This window comes from Xenopus laevis, chromosome 2S (genome assembly GCF_017654675.1).
Source record: "Xenopus laevis strain J_2021 chromosome 2S, Xenopus_laevis_v10.1, whole genome shotgun sequence".
Lineage (NCBI taxonomy): Eukaryota > Metazoa > Chordata > Amphibia > Anura > Pipidae > Xenopus > Xenopus laevis.
Genome location: NC_054374.1, coordinates 102,327,532 through 102,346,839, shown reverse-complemented (window position 1 = coordinate 102,346,839; position 19,308 = coordinate 102,327,532). Strand labels below are relative to the sequence as shown.

General features: G+C 34.9%; 1 long non-coding RNA gene across 1 annotated transcript; it reads right to left on the bottom strand.

The window, feature by feature from the left end:
* Window positions 1-2,556: 2,556 nt before the first annotated feature.
* Window positions 2,557-18,813, bottom strand: LOC121400647. The gene is made up of 3 exons (XR_005965875.1): window positions 18,576-18,813; window positions 3,896-3,967; window positions 2,557-2,596 (listed from the first exon to the last, which is right to left on the bottom strand). It is a non-coding gene; the product is annotated as an uncharacterized LOC121400647 (long non-coding RNA).
* Between the last annotated feature and the right edge of the window lie 495 nt (window positions 18,814-19,308).

Genomic DNA, 19,308 nt, shown 5'->3' with positions numbered 1-19,308 from the left:
GTTAACTCACCCGTAATTAAAGTGAATGTTTTTTTTTTTTAAAATGAAACAAATTATAACAAAAATAGATTGTCCTATTACAAAATTCATATTCCATAAGAGAGAACTCCATCTTAAACTGATAAACTGATGCTTCAGCTCTGCATGTGGCTAAGATAAAATCTTCTTCCCCGCACAATTAGAAGGCTTGGAATGGTCAACCTAAATAAAATGTTATAGTAGAAGCCAGGTACAACTGAATGAACCTTCAAAAATGTCTATGATGCAGACCATTTAGGTGACTGCATATACATTTTTGATTGAGATAGGAGTAAGAAAACAGCATTCCCTTCTTTCCATAACAAATTATTTTTTCAATATGTATTACCGGTATGTATTATTATGTAATTTTTATGTTAGTTTTTGAAACACTTTGCCTTAAAAAATTAAGATCAAACATAACTCCTTATTTTTGGATCGCTAGCATATTTACAACAACATTTAAATTGTAAAAACTTGAAGTCAAGGAAACATGACTGTACATGAAAATCACACAGGTATATGATCTATTATCCAGAATGCTGGGAACCTGGGGTTTTCCAGATAAGGGGTATGTAAGTAATATGCATCACCATATCTTAGGTCTGCTGTTATTGATTCATGCAGAAATAATTTTTAAAAATTAGAATTGTGAAAAACTATGGGTGATGGCCATCCCGCAATTTTTGGATAATGGGTTTCTGGATAAGGGATCCCATACCTGTATAAGATAATTAGTTAATATAAATGGATAATTAACTAATTTCTCAATTTCTTATGTGTTTGGCTATAAATAAGTGCATTGTTGCCCAGTGGAACAGAATAAATACTTATATTTGGGTTGATGAAAAAAAACAAAGTGATATCTTAAAATATATTTAACTTGTCTGTGCAATTTTATATCAGTCTCTGCATGGCCTTAGGCATGTTTCAGGCCATTTGGCAGTGAATGATGTAGGTAATGCATTTTATTTTTGTTGGAAAAATAGAAACTTAGGTCATCACACTGCTTGTAAAACGAATCCTTGTGAAAAAGTATATTCAGAAATATTTCCGCAATTGTGTTTTATGTATTCCATTTGCTTTTATGTGATATGAGTTTCCTTTCAAGATTTTTATGGCAAACATAAACATTTGTAATATGGCTTTGCTGCTGTGGTTTGATTATTTTGTTTCTCTAATATAGTCCCTGCTAGGCCTATTCTATCAAGTCTGAAAAGGAATCGGTGTCATCTCATGGACTTTTTAGGCTGGTGATAGGTCTTTCATCATGAGTTTAACCAGTGCTTCCTTCTTAGTGAACAGTTTTAAATACATCAGAAATTTTAAATGAGATTTATAGAACAGTCACCATCTAACCTATGGTTCTGGATTTTTTTCAGAATACATTTTTATGCTGTTACACACACTATTTTTAGGTTTAAGGTTAATATGGTAAAATCCAGTGTAGCTTCATTAAGTGATAATATTTTGCTTTGGTCCCTGAAAATCAGGTATCATTTTGCATGAGGCTATTGTTCCCCTTCTTCTAAGAAATGCAACTTCAGTTGATCAACAATGTAGTTTTATATTTGTTTCTGTTTTCTTCCTAAAGCTGTCGGCTTTTTTTCAGGTCTTCTTTTTAGTTGCACAATATTGTAACATATACTACATACTGTATAAAAGCAATACAAAAATAGATGATATTAAAAAAGTTGACTTTCTAAACTGTAAATGCAAATATTACTGTATGTATTTGGATTGCTGCTGATATAAAGATGATTTTATTCTTAACTTACTAAAATCTGGCAGCATCAAGCTACTTCTAATACTTCTGTGTTTGGCTAAAAATTAAAATGCTGCATATATTCTTCTCTGAACCACAGCCTGCCAGAATATTCTTTCAGTGCCAACAATAATATCCAGAATAAACAGTTGGACGTGGACATTTTTATTCATGAAACCGTGCTTCGGTTGTAGCTACATGATAGGTTCCACTTGTTCAAATATTGCCAGGATTTCTACAAAATCGATCTGCATCAGAAAAATTGTTTGGGGATAATGCAACCATATGCTACAGAATTTCACTAGAAAAAAGGTTTACAAAGTCAAATACATATAGAACATTCAGTTTCAGAAGGTCTTCATTATTTTGCTTCTATTAGAAAATTAAAAGCATTGCCTATTTACTTAGCCTGCTGGACATAACATTAAACACATTAGGTGCATTATAAACTAAACTAAACTGAAGCCTTTGCTCTACTATAATTCTGCTTCTCTTTTTTAGTTATTACTGGCAAAATATATGTACAGTAGGTATTAGATTTCCAGATATTATATTTAATATCATACCAAAAATCAAACATAAAAATGTAATAGCCCCTATACAAAGTACCATCTGAAGGTGTTGAAGCTTAAAAAGATACTGACACCAGAAAATAACCTTTTTTATATACATCATAACATTGTCTTTGAATGCTATTTATAATTTTGCCATAAAAGTATTAGCCTGGTGCTTTTACATTACCTTTCTTACCCCCATGTTCCTCTATGAGGGGGCTGCCATATTTGTGCAGCAGTAATCCCTTAGCATTAGAAACTGTAAACGACAGGTTAAGAAGGGACAGTCAGGTTTTTTAAAGAGACAGTACATTATACATTTTGATATTAGAATTTTCGAATTCGTTTTTTTCAAATTCAAATCGTATTTGGACTATTCTCTAGTCAAAGTACACAAAAAATAGCTCGAAATTCAAATTTTTTTCAATTGAAAATTTACCTCGACCTTTTATAAATCACTTTAAGTTACATAATGTCATTGATTTAGCATCATGCAGACTAAAATAACTATAATGTGCATATAATCTAAGACAGTGATCCCCAACCAGAGGCTCACAAGCAACATGTTGCTCCCCAACCCATTGGATGTTGCTCCCAGTGGCCTCAAAGCAGGTGATTATTTTTGAATTCCAGGCTTGGAGGCAAGTTTTGGTTGCATAAAAACCAGGTTTATGGGCAGAGAGTCCTATAAGCTGCCATTCTACATAGGGCTACCAAATAGCCAATCACAGCCTTTAGTTGGCACCCAAGGACATTTTTCATGCTTGTATTGCTCCCCAACACTTTTTTACATTTAAATATGGCTCAAGGGTAGAAAAAAAGGTTGGGGACCACTGATGCCTCTAAGTTGTGCTCTCATGCATGCACACACATTTTGAGACCAGTTCAACCAACTAATTGTGCTGCACATTTTGCATTCGTTCTGATCTAGGGACACCGTTTTTAAAAAATTATATTTTTTTGTCCACATTGGAATTAGAGAGAACGCTGGAATTAGAGAGAACGTTGCTCACCAGTAGAAACATGGGGGTCAAAGTTCATATTTCCCTAGATCTACAGCTCAAGGAGATATTTCCACATAATATTTGTACTTGGACAGAGAACTAACTTAAGGATAGATAGGAGCAATGTACGTAGAATACCACAGGGGCCTGTAATTGGTCCCTTGCTGTATATTAATGACTGAGAGGTTGTCACTGTAAGTACGATTTCTATTTTTGCTGATGTAATTAAATTATGTAGAACTGTAAGTGCCATGTAGGATGCTGCCACTTTGCAGAGTGATTTGACAACATTGGGGAACTGGGCATTAAATTGGTGAATAAGGTTCCATGTTGATAAATGCAAGGTTATGCACCTTGGAAGAAATAACGTAAATGCAAGTTATACAGTAAATGGTCATATATTGTATTCATGAGCCTTCATGAATACAATATAATGATTTTTATGGCTACTGACTACTAAATAAAATAAAGTCCTGTCTCGCATAAAAAAGGACATTAACTCGTGGGATGACAACATAATTATGCCTCTTTATGGATGGAAGGTAAGGTCTCACCTTTAGTATGCAGTGCAGTTCCGGGTCCCAGATATTAATGGGCTGAAGAAAGTACAGTGATGTACGACTGAACTGGTAAAAGAAATTGAAGAATTAAACTAGGAGGAAAGACTATCAAGGTTGGTATTACTTTCTTTAGAAAATGGGTACTTGGGATGGGATGTAAACCTAAGGCCCTGCAGTATGAATGCCAACTGACCTATCATCTATCTACAAGGGAAGAAATATTTCATTAAGATGTGCCAGTGTCTATTTATATAATGCTCGCACTGATGGCAAAATATTGTGAATGGTTGTGGTTATGGTAGGGACACACTGGACATTTGCAATTGATATCAATGACAAATGGTCCATTTTTTGTGTTACTTTACCAGAATACTTACTACAGATGAAGCCACTTGGATTTGTGAGATAAATGCGTCATGACTCATGGTTAATTGAAGAAACTGCGTTATCTAAAGTCATCTTAACTCATTTAATGCATTTAACCTTTCCATTAGCATACCAAAGCACCATTGTGAACAATGGTGAATGCCTTAATTAGATGGGATGTTGTGACGCAGTTTTCTGTGTTAAATGAGATAAATGGGATATCTGTGTTTAGTTATTCTGTGTCAAACAGACAAACCAAAGTGGCTGCATCTGTATTTTTGTATTTTTTGTATGCAGTCTTTTTTCCTGTGATTGTAACTAAAAGGTAAATGGTTGCAACCATACAAAAGTATCTGATAAATTCCTGTAGTGTGTCTGTATTTAAGAGAGGGATTAGAAATTCAAAAATGAAAAAAATATATATATTTGTCCAGTTGCTAGCCATGACACAAACTTTTCTTCATGATCATCTTCTACTGTCACTTTCTGGTGGGACAACCTGCATAAATAAAATACTAGAGTTGTAGCCCAGGATACCACAAACTTGCATCTAGAATACACTTTGCAGCTTACTCAATCACTTTGTAAGGACTCCATTAGTTTACTGGAGATATTACACTGAAGTATATTTTTTAGAAAATACTCCTCCTGGCAGTATATATATATATATATATATATATATATATATATATATATATATATATATATATATATATATATATATATATATATATATATGGAATGCTCTGGACATGGAGTTTTCCAGATAAGGGGTATTTCGATAATTTTGGTCTCCATATTTTAGGGGGGTGCAATGAGGCTGTGAAAATTAATAAAATCTGCCTCTGACTGTTCTAGATACAAAAGACATGCATACAATTCCTACACTGTGGGAGTTTGCACAAAGAAAAGGGTATTACATGTTTAAATTAACAGCTTATATGGAATATGTGTCTTTGCATTACCTTTCATTTTGTCAATCATTTGTAAATGAATAGTATTTCAGATATCAACTTTTTAGAAAGCTGATTGTCAAACATACCACAGTTATGTTTCTGCAACAAGAACATACATTTCAGTTATATTTCCTTTAGACATTAATATCTAAAGAAACAGTACAGATCTGGTAAATGTTAGGCTAGGCTACTTGTAAAAGTCAATACTTATGGAAGACTCCAAGTCTAAATCAAGATTTTGCTTTTCATTCAGATGATCTTCCAATACTTGCAGTTTCTCCAACTGTCCCTCACTTCTCTGCACCTTACTTCCCTTTTCTCTCTACAACCCTCATCAACAGTATTAACAAAAACTTTATTAACACAATAATGTTTTATTGCTCTTCTTTCATATCTTGGTAGTATATAATATATATATACATTTTTTTTTAAATCTGTGCTTAATCCCTAGAATGCTCAAAACAATATTTCTTTATTGTAAAAGCAATAGTTTCAATCAGAATTCTTCAGATACATCTCACCAGACAGAGTCAGACAGGGGGTCTTGGCCACCAGGGTTGCTGCCTCAGTATCCCTCACAACCCATTACTAGTAATGGTTAACTGATATAATATATAAGTTAAAAAATCTAAATTGAATTTTTTTTTTTTCAAATCAATTCCACACAAACTATTTGTAGCTGAACTACTTATAAATGACAAAAAAAATTGACATTCTACAAAGTACAGCAAACTGTAAAAAGTAGTTAATGTAGTAATTCCTGTGATTTACTAAGGGGCATATTTATCAAGGGTTGAATTTCAAAAAGACCAACCTAAATTAAGTCAAAGTTTTTTTTTTTGGCCGAATAGGTCCGTTTTTGATCTAATAGGTCCGTATTTGGCCGAACTCGAATCGTATGAATCGAAGTAATAGCGCATTTGATTGAATTCGAATCAAAAATTTTCCCAAATAAAACTTAGATTTTTCAAAGTCCACCAATTGAATCCAAATAAGTTCTAGGAGGTCCTCCATGGGCTAAAACAGCAATTCGGCAGGTTTTAGATGGCGAATGGTTGGAGTCGAATTTTTAAAGAGAGAGTACATGATAAATTTCGATATTCAAATTTCTTTCAAATTGAAATCGAATTTGGACTATTCCCCCCTATCTAATTTGTTTAATTTGAAAATTCACCTCGACTTTTGATAAATCTGCCCCATTCATTTTGCATCAAAATACACAAAATACATATTGTTTCACTCGCAGACACTGGTTCCACCTGCCTCCTGTTCTGAATAGAGTGCTGCTGCTGCACCAGTTAATACAATGGAAGCCTAAAGCTACCAACACCCCTGGATGCCAACTGTACTTGGTTGGCAATTGCATTCCATCTTTTTGGACTTGGTTGGCATTTGCATCACATTTACAGCAAACTGCAAAAACAATTGCATTCTTTTGACACATCACTTGCAATTGCATCGGGTGCAGGAAGAGTACAATGATGCTGGAATTCTGGGGAGAAATGCTGCTTTATGAGGAAAAAACAGCGATTTTGCACTTTTAAATTGCACTTTGCTTATTGCGCTTATGGTCGTAAATTACTCCTACTGTGATTCACAGACTTTTAAGACAAACTGTAAAAAAATGGTCAGATTCACAAGTTGTGAATAAAAAGCTTTACGTGTAACAGATTAAACATTTTATATTTGAGAGCAAAATCGCAGCAAATATATATTTTTGTGTTTGTGGGGCATTTGCATGAACTCACACACACACACACACACACATACACAAAGACATAGTCACTTGCCTGTTTACACTACATTTTGTAAGACATTGTTTTTTTTTGCCCTAAAACCTGTTATTGCTCAGTATGCCTTGTAACTAGCATAAGTAAGTCAAACAAGCTTTTACAACGCTTAGGTTGTCCTGAAAAAAAAAATTATATATATGTTATGCTAGGTAAACCAAAAGCCCCCTCTCAGGAACTTTCCCTTAACTTAAAGAAGTACAAAACTATGCTGGCAGTGAAAAGGTTACTGTAATCACAAAATACTAAGCCATTGAAACCCACATTATGGAAGTTTCTGTCAGTGTAATAGCAATGGAATTGGTACTTGGGATGTTTTTCTGCCAGTGAATTTTAGCAGGTGAAGAAGCCCCTAAAAATATAGCAGGAATTCTCTGATTTTAATGGAAATCGCATGACAGAAGTGACAGAAGTGGTTCTGGGCAAGAAATCAAGCACAAGAACATTTCCAGGAATGAATCACCTGTACTCAATGTCCCATGCAGTTTCAAGTAACTTTCATGGGAGACACAGGGTTTCTGACATGTTCTGTATATTAATCCAGGCAACACTACCATTTTCTTTCCATTTTTCCCTTTCACTACCTTTATTAGTGATGGGCGAATTTATTCGCCAGGCGCGAATTCGCGGCGAATTTGCGTGATTCGCCACCAGCGAAAATTCGCGGCATCAAAAAATTTTCCGACGCCGCAAATTCGCCCATCACTAACCTTTATGCCTCATAGCAGTGTCCTTTCATTTCTCATACAATTTTTCTTTTTTATTTTGCATTCACTGAAAATTTGGAATATTCACTGAAGGATAATTGGAACTAAAAAAAGAAAAAACCATGTGATAGTTACAGTATTTTATTCTCTGCATTTCGCTGCACTGTAAAGGAATACAATATTTCTGAACAACTACATATTACCATTCATTGTTGTTTGTTACCTTTCTTCTGTTGATTCCTAACTTCCTACTCTCCTTCCTGCTTCAGAAATATTACATTTCAAAAGCCACTGCTGGGGAGCCTAAACTGTTTGGACCTGCCTCAGTCACAAACAATGGAAATGCCTGCTACTATCCAGTCCTTGTACTGCTAGTTCAAAGTTGATTTACTGGGTATCCCACATCAATTTCTGTTTACCTTCCAGCATCTGATGTTACACTCTGCCAGTGACTTATACAGTACCTTATGTTCAGGGGAAGTACAAGTTTGAGGAAAGCCAAAATAAAAAGTGGCTTCTTAGATATAGTTAGTAGTTGAAAACATGTGTGCATCTACTACAGTACATGCTCATGCATATTTATGCTCATTATTATGCTCATCTGCACTTTTTGACATGAGATACATTGCTTTAATTAATTTTTCATGTTTATTTGTTCAGTACAATCAGCACTGCTGAGGAAAGGTCTACACAAGTGATCAATTCTCTTTAGTTTCCTAAAGCACAGGTTTGCATGGTTGGTTTGTTTGCATTTCTAGGTAAAAACCTAGAAATGTATCTGGTCTATGTCACTAACTGTTTAAAGATTTGTAGTGGTTATGGAAGTCGCTAGTATTCTATTTGCATAGTATAAAACGTGAACACAAATTATGTAGGGAATGGAAAGATGTATCTACTGGAAGGAGATTTAGCTGGGAGAAAGAGAGAGTGTGAGAGAAAGATAGAATGAGCAGAAAGCAGAAAGGTAGAAAGCTTTGGATTACAACAAACAAGTGTGCTTTACTAATAGGAATGCAATTCTCTGTCTCCTGACAAAAAAAAGAGGGTAAAGGGCTAAATTATAAACAGTAAAAAATAGAAATAATTTTGTAATAATTAATTCAGAAATGATGATTTAAAATACACACAATGAGGGGCACATTGATAAAGGTGTATAACATATTTAAAGGACCAGCAAAAGCAAAAACATTTTTTATAAAAAATTTGTTAGTATACATAAAAAAAACATCAAGACAAATTAAACTTTAAAATCGCAAAGTCTTTATTAAGCAATAACTTACTGAAACTATAAAAAAAAAAGTTGATGTTACTGGTCCTTTAACACCATGCATTGTGATCACAGAAAAAAACTGATCGCAAAGTATTCCTGCTACAAAGTTATGTTAAATGCAGTGGAAATGTTTATGTAGGTTATGCTATGTGTTATGGGTTATCCTTAGTCTGTAAAAGAGGAGGAATCCCATAGTTGAACTCCATTTAAATGAGAGGGAGTGTGTGCTAAAACAAGAAGCATCAGTTAAGAAGAGACCAGGGTCCTAGGATAGAAATTAGTTATAGTCGGCAAAAAGGGCCCTGTGAATGAGGGCTTTTCGTAAAGGGCAGGATAGCTTCTGTTCTAGCACACTGTAGGGGTATGAGACAATGTGAGCTTGTTAAAGCAGTTGAATATTCCACTGAATTGTACGGACTTATTCCCTGTCTTACCTCTGCTGGGTTCAAACTAGTTAACTGATGCATTACAGTTTTTCCACTTACCTCTACCCTACATAGGCAGCCTAGTGCACTGCCATTTTCCTATGTCAGTCTATATCTTTAGTTCTGTTACAGTTTTATAATTATATGGCACAAAGTCGCCAACACAAATATCCTTGGAGGGGTTCGGCAAGCACAGCAGACCCTCCAATATCAAGTCTCTTATATCATTTCCTCACCTGCTCACACAAGGTAGGAGAGGAAGTGAACCCCATGGTCTGCCCCCCCCCTTCCTCAGCCTCCCCTGTGACCATGGGATCTGCTTCCTTTATAGTTTTGCCAGTGGTTAATTACTCCGAGATTTTCTGCATTAATTGACAAGTGCAACTAATTCCTAGAGACCTCCCAACAGAAATCACATATTTATTTCCTGATCTGGCATTTCATGGGTGCCTGCTTAATCCTTCTGCTTCCAACATTCATAGCTAAAACTACTGTCCTACTGCTTAACTGTTTAGATTTATAGATTGTATGTGACATTAACATTTACATACAAATACATATATACTATTGATCCTTAGTCTCGCTAGTCCTCCATTCACTTTAACCAGATTCCCACAAACTGATAGATGAATCTGCTTTTATACTGTACATTTTCCAATTCATAAAAAAACTCTCTGACTCTCTGACTGTCAGGAAAATATATTTAATAATGCCATCAGGATTTCCCAGTCAAAATATAGTATACTATACAGGGTTCCTGTGGTTTACCAACAACTTGCTTTACCAAGGTTCCCAATGTTTGTCCTTTTTTTACTAAGAGGGGGAAAAAAGAAGATGATGCAAGGGTACAAATTGTATTGTAGCTAGGTAGGACTCAAGTTCCTCTATATAGCTTATAGCATCAAATTTCTCCAGGCAACCTCTAGCTAGATAGAGACGTGCAAGGGAATCCTTCAAGGGATTTACAGACATTAAAATAGCCTTTTTAGCATAGTATAACATTTGCAAATAGCACATTCTGGAATAGGACCAGAGCACTAGGTCCCATGTTGAAACTATCAGACAGAGCTCAGGGGAGCAGATATTTGGAAGAGCAAGCTTCTAATTTATGTTCTGGAGATCATTGCTCCAAAATCTTTTAATTACCAGACACATCCAAAATGAATGAAACAGAGAGTCTATTTTGTCTTGCATTTAGTACAGATGAAGCCACTTGGATTTGTGAGTTAAATGCGTCATGACTCAGAGTTAATTGAAGAAACTGTGTTATCTAAAGTTATCTTAACTCATTTAATGCATTTAACCTTTTCATTAGCATACCAAAGCACCATTGTTCACAATGGTGAATGCTTTAATTAGATGGGATGTTGTGTCACAGTTTTCTGTGTTAAATGAGATAAATGGGATATCTGTGTTTAGTTATTCTGTGTCAAACAGACAAACCAAAGTGGCTGCATCTGTACATTGGTCAGATGTCCAGATGTACATTTTTGCTAAAGGTAGGGGAAGTCTGTCCTTTTTGCTGGACTCCACAAGACCCCTTGACAGAAGTTGGAAATAATAGTAACTGAAATAGAAATGTAATTATATTTTACCTGCAATTTAATTTTAGAAAATAGTACAAAATGTATGTTATCTGGTGAAATTGCCTACTATCTTGTAGATTGTAAAACACATTCAGACTCACTTACATGGGCAACCCTTGGCAAACCAATCAAATGTAGTTTTCATTGTTCTGACGGCAACTGGTTGAACAAATCCAAGTACTGATTGGCTACTATTGGTCACTGCCCAGAAGCTAATTTTTGCAGTGTTGTTTAATGAGCCAAATTCATCCTCTATCTAAAAGAGAAAATATATTCTTGACAACTGGATATTTTAGGCAACTAAAGCCCAGGTAGAAAATTTGTCTTGTATTAAAGTCATTGGATTGAGCTGCCCTACACCTTGGATTGCAGATCAGTTCTGTGGAATTATTTCATAGTTTATAAATTACTATAATCTGCATTTATTGGAGATCAGAGAATAAACATCTACATCACCACAAGTAAAAGTTATCATTTGGATTATAGAGATACAGTATGTTAGAGCAACATTTCCTCTGATACATCTTTTTGTACTGTATTAACTCTGGTTTTATGGCTTTAATAATCGTCTCCCTGACATTTTTTGTCATTCTCTCAAGGATGAAAATATTTGCATTTGTTAACTGATATTTTAGTTGTGGAACTGACCTTCCTGTTTCATTGTGCAGCCACAAAAGTGAACCTATTAATGACATACAGTACAGTGAGATAGCCATACCCAGAATAATATAACAGGAATAAAAGTTATATTTATGCCTCTTGGGTGGAATCCAGCATATACCGTGGTAGGCCATGGCTAACAGCAAGCTTGGCTTTATGCAAGGAATTAATTAATATTATGAAGTCAGTTTCTGAATTTTTAGAGAGTATGTATGGAACTAGAGCTCACTACAATCCCCCACAAAGTGCTTAATCTTTTTATACTAACAATAATAAGCAGTATATTTGAATTTACTATATGACCCAGGCAGCGTTAAGGCCACCGTCTTACCTGTATTCCCCTTGACCTCTCCCCCCTTTTGTGTCATAAGGATCCCAATAAAGACAATTGAAGCCCAGGATGGAATTCATAGGCCACAGCTTTATTAAACATTTATATATATATATATATATATATATATATATATATATATATATATATATATATATATATATTAACCACACATAACTGTAACATAACAGTAACTCCACGGGAATGCTTACCTAACTGGTTGCTCAATAGAGTTACCAGGCCACTGCCATGCTGGCCACCCGGGCGCTGCCCTAGATGGGCAAGTAGTAGCAAATGGCCTCACTCGACTTTACCTCCCGGGGCCCTTACCCGGAGAGGCACCAACACATGCCACAGATAGGGGACTACAGCCCCATTACCCACACTGGCAAGCATTCTCCTGCTCCGCAGCAGCCAAAGCTGAATACATGCTGATGTACCCCCACTAGAACTATCATAAGGGGTGGGAGGGCGGGATGCTGCTTACACCTCGCTGCTAGCTGTAAAATAGATGCCACTGATTCCCCACTGGATTCCACTCTGCCTGGTAACCCCTCCTTTACTCCTCCACTAATCATGCCCCTTCCATAGACTAACCCGGTCAAAGTTTCCCTCCTTCCACTATGCTTATCCAGAAAGCCCTATTACAATATATTTGAGATTACTATATTTCCAGGTCAGACCAGGTGTTTTCAAGGTATTTGATCTGGTATTAAAGATATTTTAAAATGTACCTTGACTACCCACCATGCACGTCAGGTAAAAATTATTTAGATTCCAGCCATAATGGAAGTGTAACATGTATTTTCCCAGCAATTAATTTTTAGGCTGTGACTATTGAAAAACTGTTATGTGTTTTTTTTTCCATTAGCAGATGAACGGATTCTTAAAAGAATCCAGATGAATACAAGTAATATTCATATTCTGCAAATGTCAAAACAAACCCCTTTACAACTCAAAGTAAGACAGTTACTTAAGAGATATTGAAAATGATCGCGTGTTTAGAATAAAAAAAAAATATTCATTCTAAAGATTCCATCACCCCATTGATCAAATCCTGTGCTTTTATCTGTTATTTTCACAGATACATTTAAAATCATTATATCTTTTTTGGATATAGTACTACAAGCATGGGGTCTATTATCTAGAATGCCTGAATGGGGTTTTAAAGACTACTTGGCTCATTTACTAAGAAATGACATATTTGCACCAGGACAGCAACCAATAACAACCACTAAGGATTTAACTATGGTCATCCAGCTGCAAGAACAGTAATAAACGTTTACAGTTGTTTGGTTGATTCAATTTGAGTCAGCCACTGACACACCCTCAACAGCATATCTTAGCTCAAAATAGGGCAACTGCCAAGGAAACCAGGTGTGGGTCATCCCAAGCAGAGAAATGCATATTTGAGTGAATTTTGTTTTTGTGTTTATGTGTGTGCATTGTTAAAAACATCCTATTTTAAAGGAACAGTTCTGTGTAAAAATAAAAACTGGGTAAATAGATAGGATGTGCAAATTGAAAATGTTTCTAATATAGTTAGTTAGCCAAAAATGTAATGTATAAAGGCTGGAGTGACTGGATGTCTAACTAAACAGGACAGAACACTCCTTCCTGCTTTTCAGTAACTCTGACTATAAGGGCTAGTCCACACAAGGAGATTCGGGGGGGAGATTTTGTCGCCTGGCAACTAATCACCTCGTCTTTTGAGCGACTATCTCCCCGAACTGCCTCAGCAGCGATGCGTTTTCAATAGTCGCCCAAAGTTGCCTCAGTGAGGCAACTTCGGGTGACTATAGAAAACGCATAGCCACGTGTGCATTAGCGCAGGCGACTTTACATTGTAGCATATGGGGAAAAACACTGAGGCAGTTCAGGGAGATAGTCACTCAAAAGACGAGGCGATTAGTCGCCATGCGACAAAATCTCCCCGAATCTCCTCGTGTGGCATTACCCTAAACGGGGCCACATGGGACATAACTGTTCAGTGAGTTTTAAATTGATCCTCAGCATTCAGCTCAGATTCATAAGCAAACAGTCATGACACAGGTGCCCCCCCTCAAGTCACTGATTGGTTACTGCCTGGTAACCAATCAGTGGAAACCAAGTGTTCTGTTCTGTTAGACATCCGCTTTTTAGCTTACATTTTTGGCTAACTATATTGGAAACATTTTATATTTTGCACAGCCTATTCATTTACCCAGTTTTTCTTTTTATACTGAACAATTCTTTTAAAAGAGGGCATTTTGACTAGTTATATGACTTTAGTGGGAACTCTATTGTCTAATGAATAGTGAGTTAATACCACTCCAATTTCTGTGCATTATAACACACGTTATAAACCTTTACCTCTATTAAATGAACTTAGGCCTTTGGGTTCATAAGTGAACAACTAGTAAAGAAGATATATACAGTAATGTGCATATTTCTAAATTCTAAACCATGTCAACGAGAGAGGCCCAACATGATTTGCACTAATTAAGGAATACACAATAACCTTTCAAAAATATTTTGAGTTACCAGAACTAAGGGGTGCACCCCATGTGCACCCCATGAATATTACATTAATTAGAAGTGTTCCATAGTCATAGTAGTTGAATTATAAAAAGAAGTAATGTACTAAGTACAGCAGATAAACATGTTTCCATTGGAGCACTTACTTTATACATGTCTCTACCATATTAGTCAACAAACTTATTATTTAATGTAAGTATAGCGATACTAAGTAATCAATATCTGAAGGAGCTATCATATTACTTGATGTGTCTACATAAATGACAATATCTCCACTTTACAGTATGTCTTAATGATCCATATAGCAACTTACAGGAAATCTGGATAAATTAAAGGTTTTTTTTTTAGTTTCTCATGCTAAAATAATTGTATCTAGTTTTCAAAATTATAGATTAAAAATATTTAAATATTTTTTCCAAACCCAACATTATTTAAGTTTTAACTATCCTTGAATTTTTTTCTTTTTGGTAAATAGAAGGCATTACCTTGGGGAAAAATATAATATGCAGTATAAAAGTATGTATAAAAATGTCACACAAGCTGCTGTTACAATACAGAATATATGCATGTTAAAAGCTAAATTGGGCATGTCAAAATGGTGTTTGTGGGCCATTTGAAATCCACTGCCTCCTCCATTTTGGTTAGTTTGCTTCCTCAAATGCTATAAAATAATTTCTTTGTACGTGACCCACCCTTTTGATAGCTGTAGGCCTCATTGAGTGTTGCTCACTGAGTTCAGGTGGATATGCATGAGCAAAAATGCCAATAACTGTGCACTGTCAAGAAGGCTGTATATAAATATCAGCTGCTCCAAACTATGGTATTATCTGCTTTTGGCCTATTGTTGTACTTTTAAAATAATTTCAAGAAAGCTGAGAGCTAAGATGAATCATCTCCCACTATATTTCTAAAAATCTCAAAAAAATTTAGATTTATAAAGTGAAAAAATGTAGATTTATAAAGTGAAAAAAACATGAAAACCCTCTAATGCAAAACTTCACCAAGTAAAAGGTGTGGAGATCCTATACAAGTCAATTGGGCTTATTTATAAACAGTGGGCAAATTTGCACCTTGGCAGTAACCCCTAGCAACCAATCAGTGATCAGCTCTTTTTCAAACACCTGCAGCTTAAGCACTGAAAACGATCATTGGATTAGTTGGCATGGGTTAATGGCTTTTAGGGAGAACCTTTTCAGTTTTTTGAAAGTGACAACTTTTATATTGTTTCTGTAGTCTTAAGCCAGTTTTCAGTTTTTCTTATATTTTATGCTAGTACCCCTACATACTTTCATTGGTGCTAACCAGAAGTACCAAACTTTATTTTTAAGAGGTGTGAGTGCTACTTAGTACTTCCGAAACACAGCACATCAAAACAAGTCAGAAAAATATGATACAGGTATTGGATCCATTATTAAGAAACCTGTTATCCAGGAAGCTCCACATCATGGTAAGGCCAACTACCATAGACTTTTTTTAATCAAATAATTAACATTTTTAAAAAAATTAACTTTTTCTCTGTAATCATAAAACAGCACCTTGCACTTGATCTCAACTACCATAAGATAAAATGAATCCTTATTGGGTGCAAAACAATCCTATTGGGTTTGATTAAAGTTTAAATTATTTTTTAGTACACTTAAAGGAAAACTATACCCCCAAAATGAATACTTAAGCAACAGATAGTTTATATCAAATTGAATGACATATTAAAGAATATTACCAAACTGGAATATATATTTACATAAATATTGCCCTTTTACATCTCTTGCCTTGAACCACCATTTCGTGACTCTATCTGTGCTGCCTCAGAGATCACCTGACCAGAAATACTACAACACTAACTGTAACAGGAAGAAGTGAGGAAGCAAAAGGCAGAACTCTGTCTGTTAATTGGCTCATGTGACCTTACATGTGGTTTGTATGTGTACACAGTGAATCTTACGATCTCAGGGGGCGGCCCTTATTTTTTAAAATGGCAATTTTCTATTTATGATTACCCAATCGCACATACTACTAAAAAAGTATATTATTATGATAATGGTTCATTTACATTAAGCAGGGTTTTACACATAAGCTGTTTTACTCAGTATCTTTTAATAGAGACCTACATTGTTTGGGGGGTATAGTTTTCCTTTAAGTGATGGAGATCCATATTACAGAAAGATCCCTTATCCGGAAAACCCCAGGTCCCAAGCATTTTAGATAACAGGTCCCATACCTGTATATTCAAAAAAATATTTGATTAACTGTAATGCTCATACTTTAGATTTAGATTTAGATACTTTAGATTGTAAAATAGCTGAAGGAATGAGACTGTGACCATGTTAAACAGGAGATTAGTTCATTAGACTACAAATCTGGTAGGGAATGGCCTTTACTAATCCCATTGCTTTGTTGTAAATTTCTCCATTACCTAGTTTGTTTCTGTTTAAGCCTGCATCTGTATTAATATTTTTGCATAATCATTTTGAAAAAGTACACGGTTTGTGGTATTTAATCATTCATTTACACCCTGAGACCCCAATATAGCTAATATAACATTATTACTTTACTGTGCATCCAGTTTAATCTATGCAAATCAGGGAAAAAGTATACTTTGTCCCATTTCACTGTTTATCTAAAAATGTATAAAAAATGCTTTACATGGAGGCAAGTTTTTTTTTGTTTTGAATAGATTTGTAAATAAAAAAAGAACACATCTTTTTTTGTTACCCAATCCAATCAAGTTGGCAGTATAAAAAAGTAGTTATTAAATACAGTATTCACTGTACCACATGTTGGTGTTATGTGTGATTAACTGGCATTTAACAATACTGTAAGTATTGTAACTACATTCTTTATACTTTTATGAATGCTTAAAAATCAATGAGACTAGGAGACTAGAGTATTTATATGAGAACAGAACACACATTCATACACGTGTGAAAAACTCAGATATGAAAATTGCATGAAAATTCTCCAGAACAAAGTATCTATCTATCTATCTATCTATCTATCTATCTATCTATCATCTATCTATCTATCTATCTATCTATCTATCTATTTTTTTAAATTTATTGTATCTGTTTTTCTGTTTATCTATAAATCCATTGTCCATGACTATTCACAGTGTTTACAATAATAATAGTTTACTATAAGGAGCTTCTTTTTAGAATTGCTTATAGTTGTCCGTTAAGTTGGCAGCCTACAAGGCTGTAATGTTCAAAAAAAAAAAAAAAACATAGGGCAGAGCTTGGTTAATTTGCTCCGTTTGCATCCTGAATCTGGTTACAAAGCTTTGTTTAATACTTCCTATATTGTTCAAACTATACAAAAATTAGGATAATATCAATAAAGTAAGAATAGCACCACATCTAGCCTTTATAAAAAAAACTATTTTTTTAAAATTGTATTTAAATTTATTTATTCCATGGTTTTGTTGTAAAAATAAGAAATGCCACGTAGGAAATATAATTTGAATTAATTCCAAATGTTTTTTGTTTATGACTTTCAATAACATAACAGTACCTATGATGTTCAGTCTATATTTCCTTTAAGATTAGGAATCTTGCAATAAGTTGATATCTTTTTTTCTTCTAGGCATGCATATTCTACAGCAGCAGATCATACATTTATGTTAATGTCTGCTACAGACATTAACCAATCCAAAAAAAAAATCACAAAAGCATTCTTGAAAATTCGATGTACTTCAGAGTTAAAGTACTTTAGCGATAATGTCTCATCTGCATTGCACAGCCCTGCATGTGTTTATTTAAAAACCATGGTTCCTTTAAGCTTAGAAAACATGAAGTGGAAGGGGTAGAGTCAATAGGCACAGAGAAAACAACAGCAGAAAACAACATACCAAGCAATTATGGAGTTATTAGACATAAGCCAAAGCAAACAATGGTGGTGGTGGAGTCTGTCATAGATCTGCACTGCAGGTAGACTGCAGTCAGCACAGAAGGAGAGCAAATGGAAAGGAAAAAGAAAGCACAGGATGCGTACTTGATGCCGAGTCCTAGAAGCATGAACAGCATGATTGTGATGCTAAAGTCACACATCGGCCATGCAAAACAGGACATACCTTTCTGGCTTGCTGCTTCTGTTGGCTGAAACAAAGCAGTCCCATTCTCAGCGGGAGGCCAAGTCAAAATGAAATTTTATTTAGTCTGCACTTTCTCCCAGATCAGGTTTCGGTATGACTGCTCTTGGAGATAGCCTCGTTGTGGCGGATGCATGCTTTGCATATGAAATGGCAGTGACATAAAAAAGCTATACATAAAAAAATCTGTTGTGCATATAATGGCAAATTCTCTAAAAGCAGCATTTTTACTGCTGAAAAGCACACACAGCTACTATACTTGCATATCCCTGCATGTTAACTGGCTATGGACAGAATGAATAAAGTACATGACATTAGATAACGTTGCTTTAATGTTTATACAGTATAATAACAGGATTGATATACGGTATAATGTCCAAACAAGCAATGTCACCAGTAAACATAGTCTGCGCTGCAAATGTCTGACCAACGTTAACATATGCACATATTAAATGAATAGGCATTATTCTGAACATATGTTTTTTTAATTATGTTTTGCACCATTAAAATGGTGCAAGTGTATTGAACACTTAAAGAGCTCATTAAAGTGCCTACAGCATGGTAAAAATACCAGTTCGGTTTGTTACCAATGATATTGTATAACATTTTTTAACCTGCACCTCGGCATTGATGTTTTTGTTTTTTGAGTGCACTTACTTTGGAGAAACTATATATATATATATATATATATATATATATATATATATATATATAT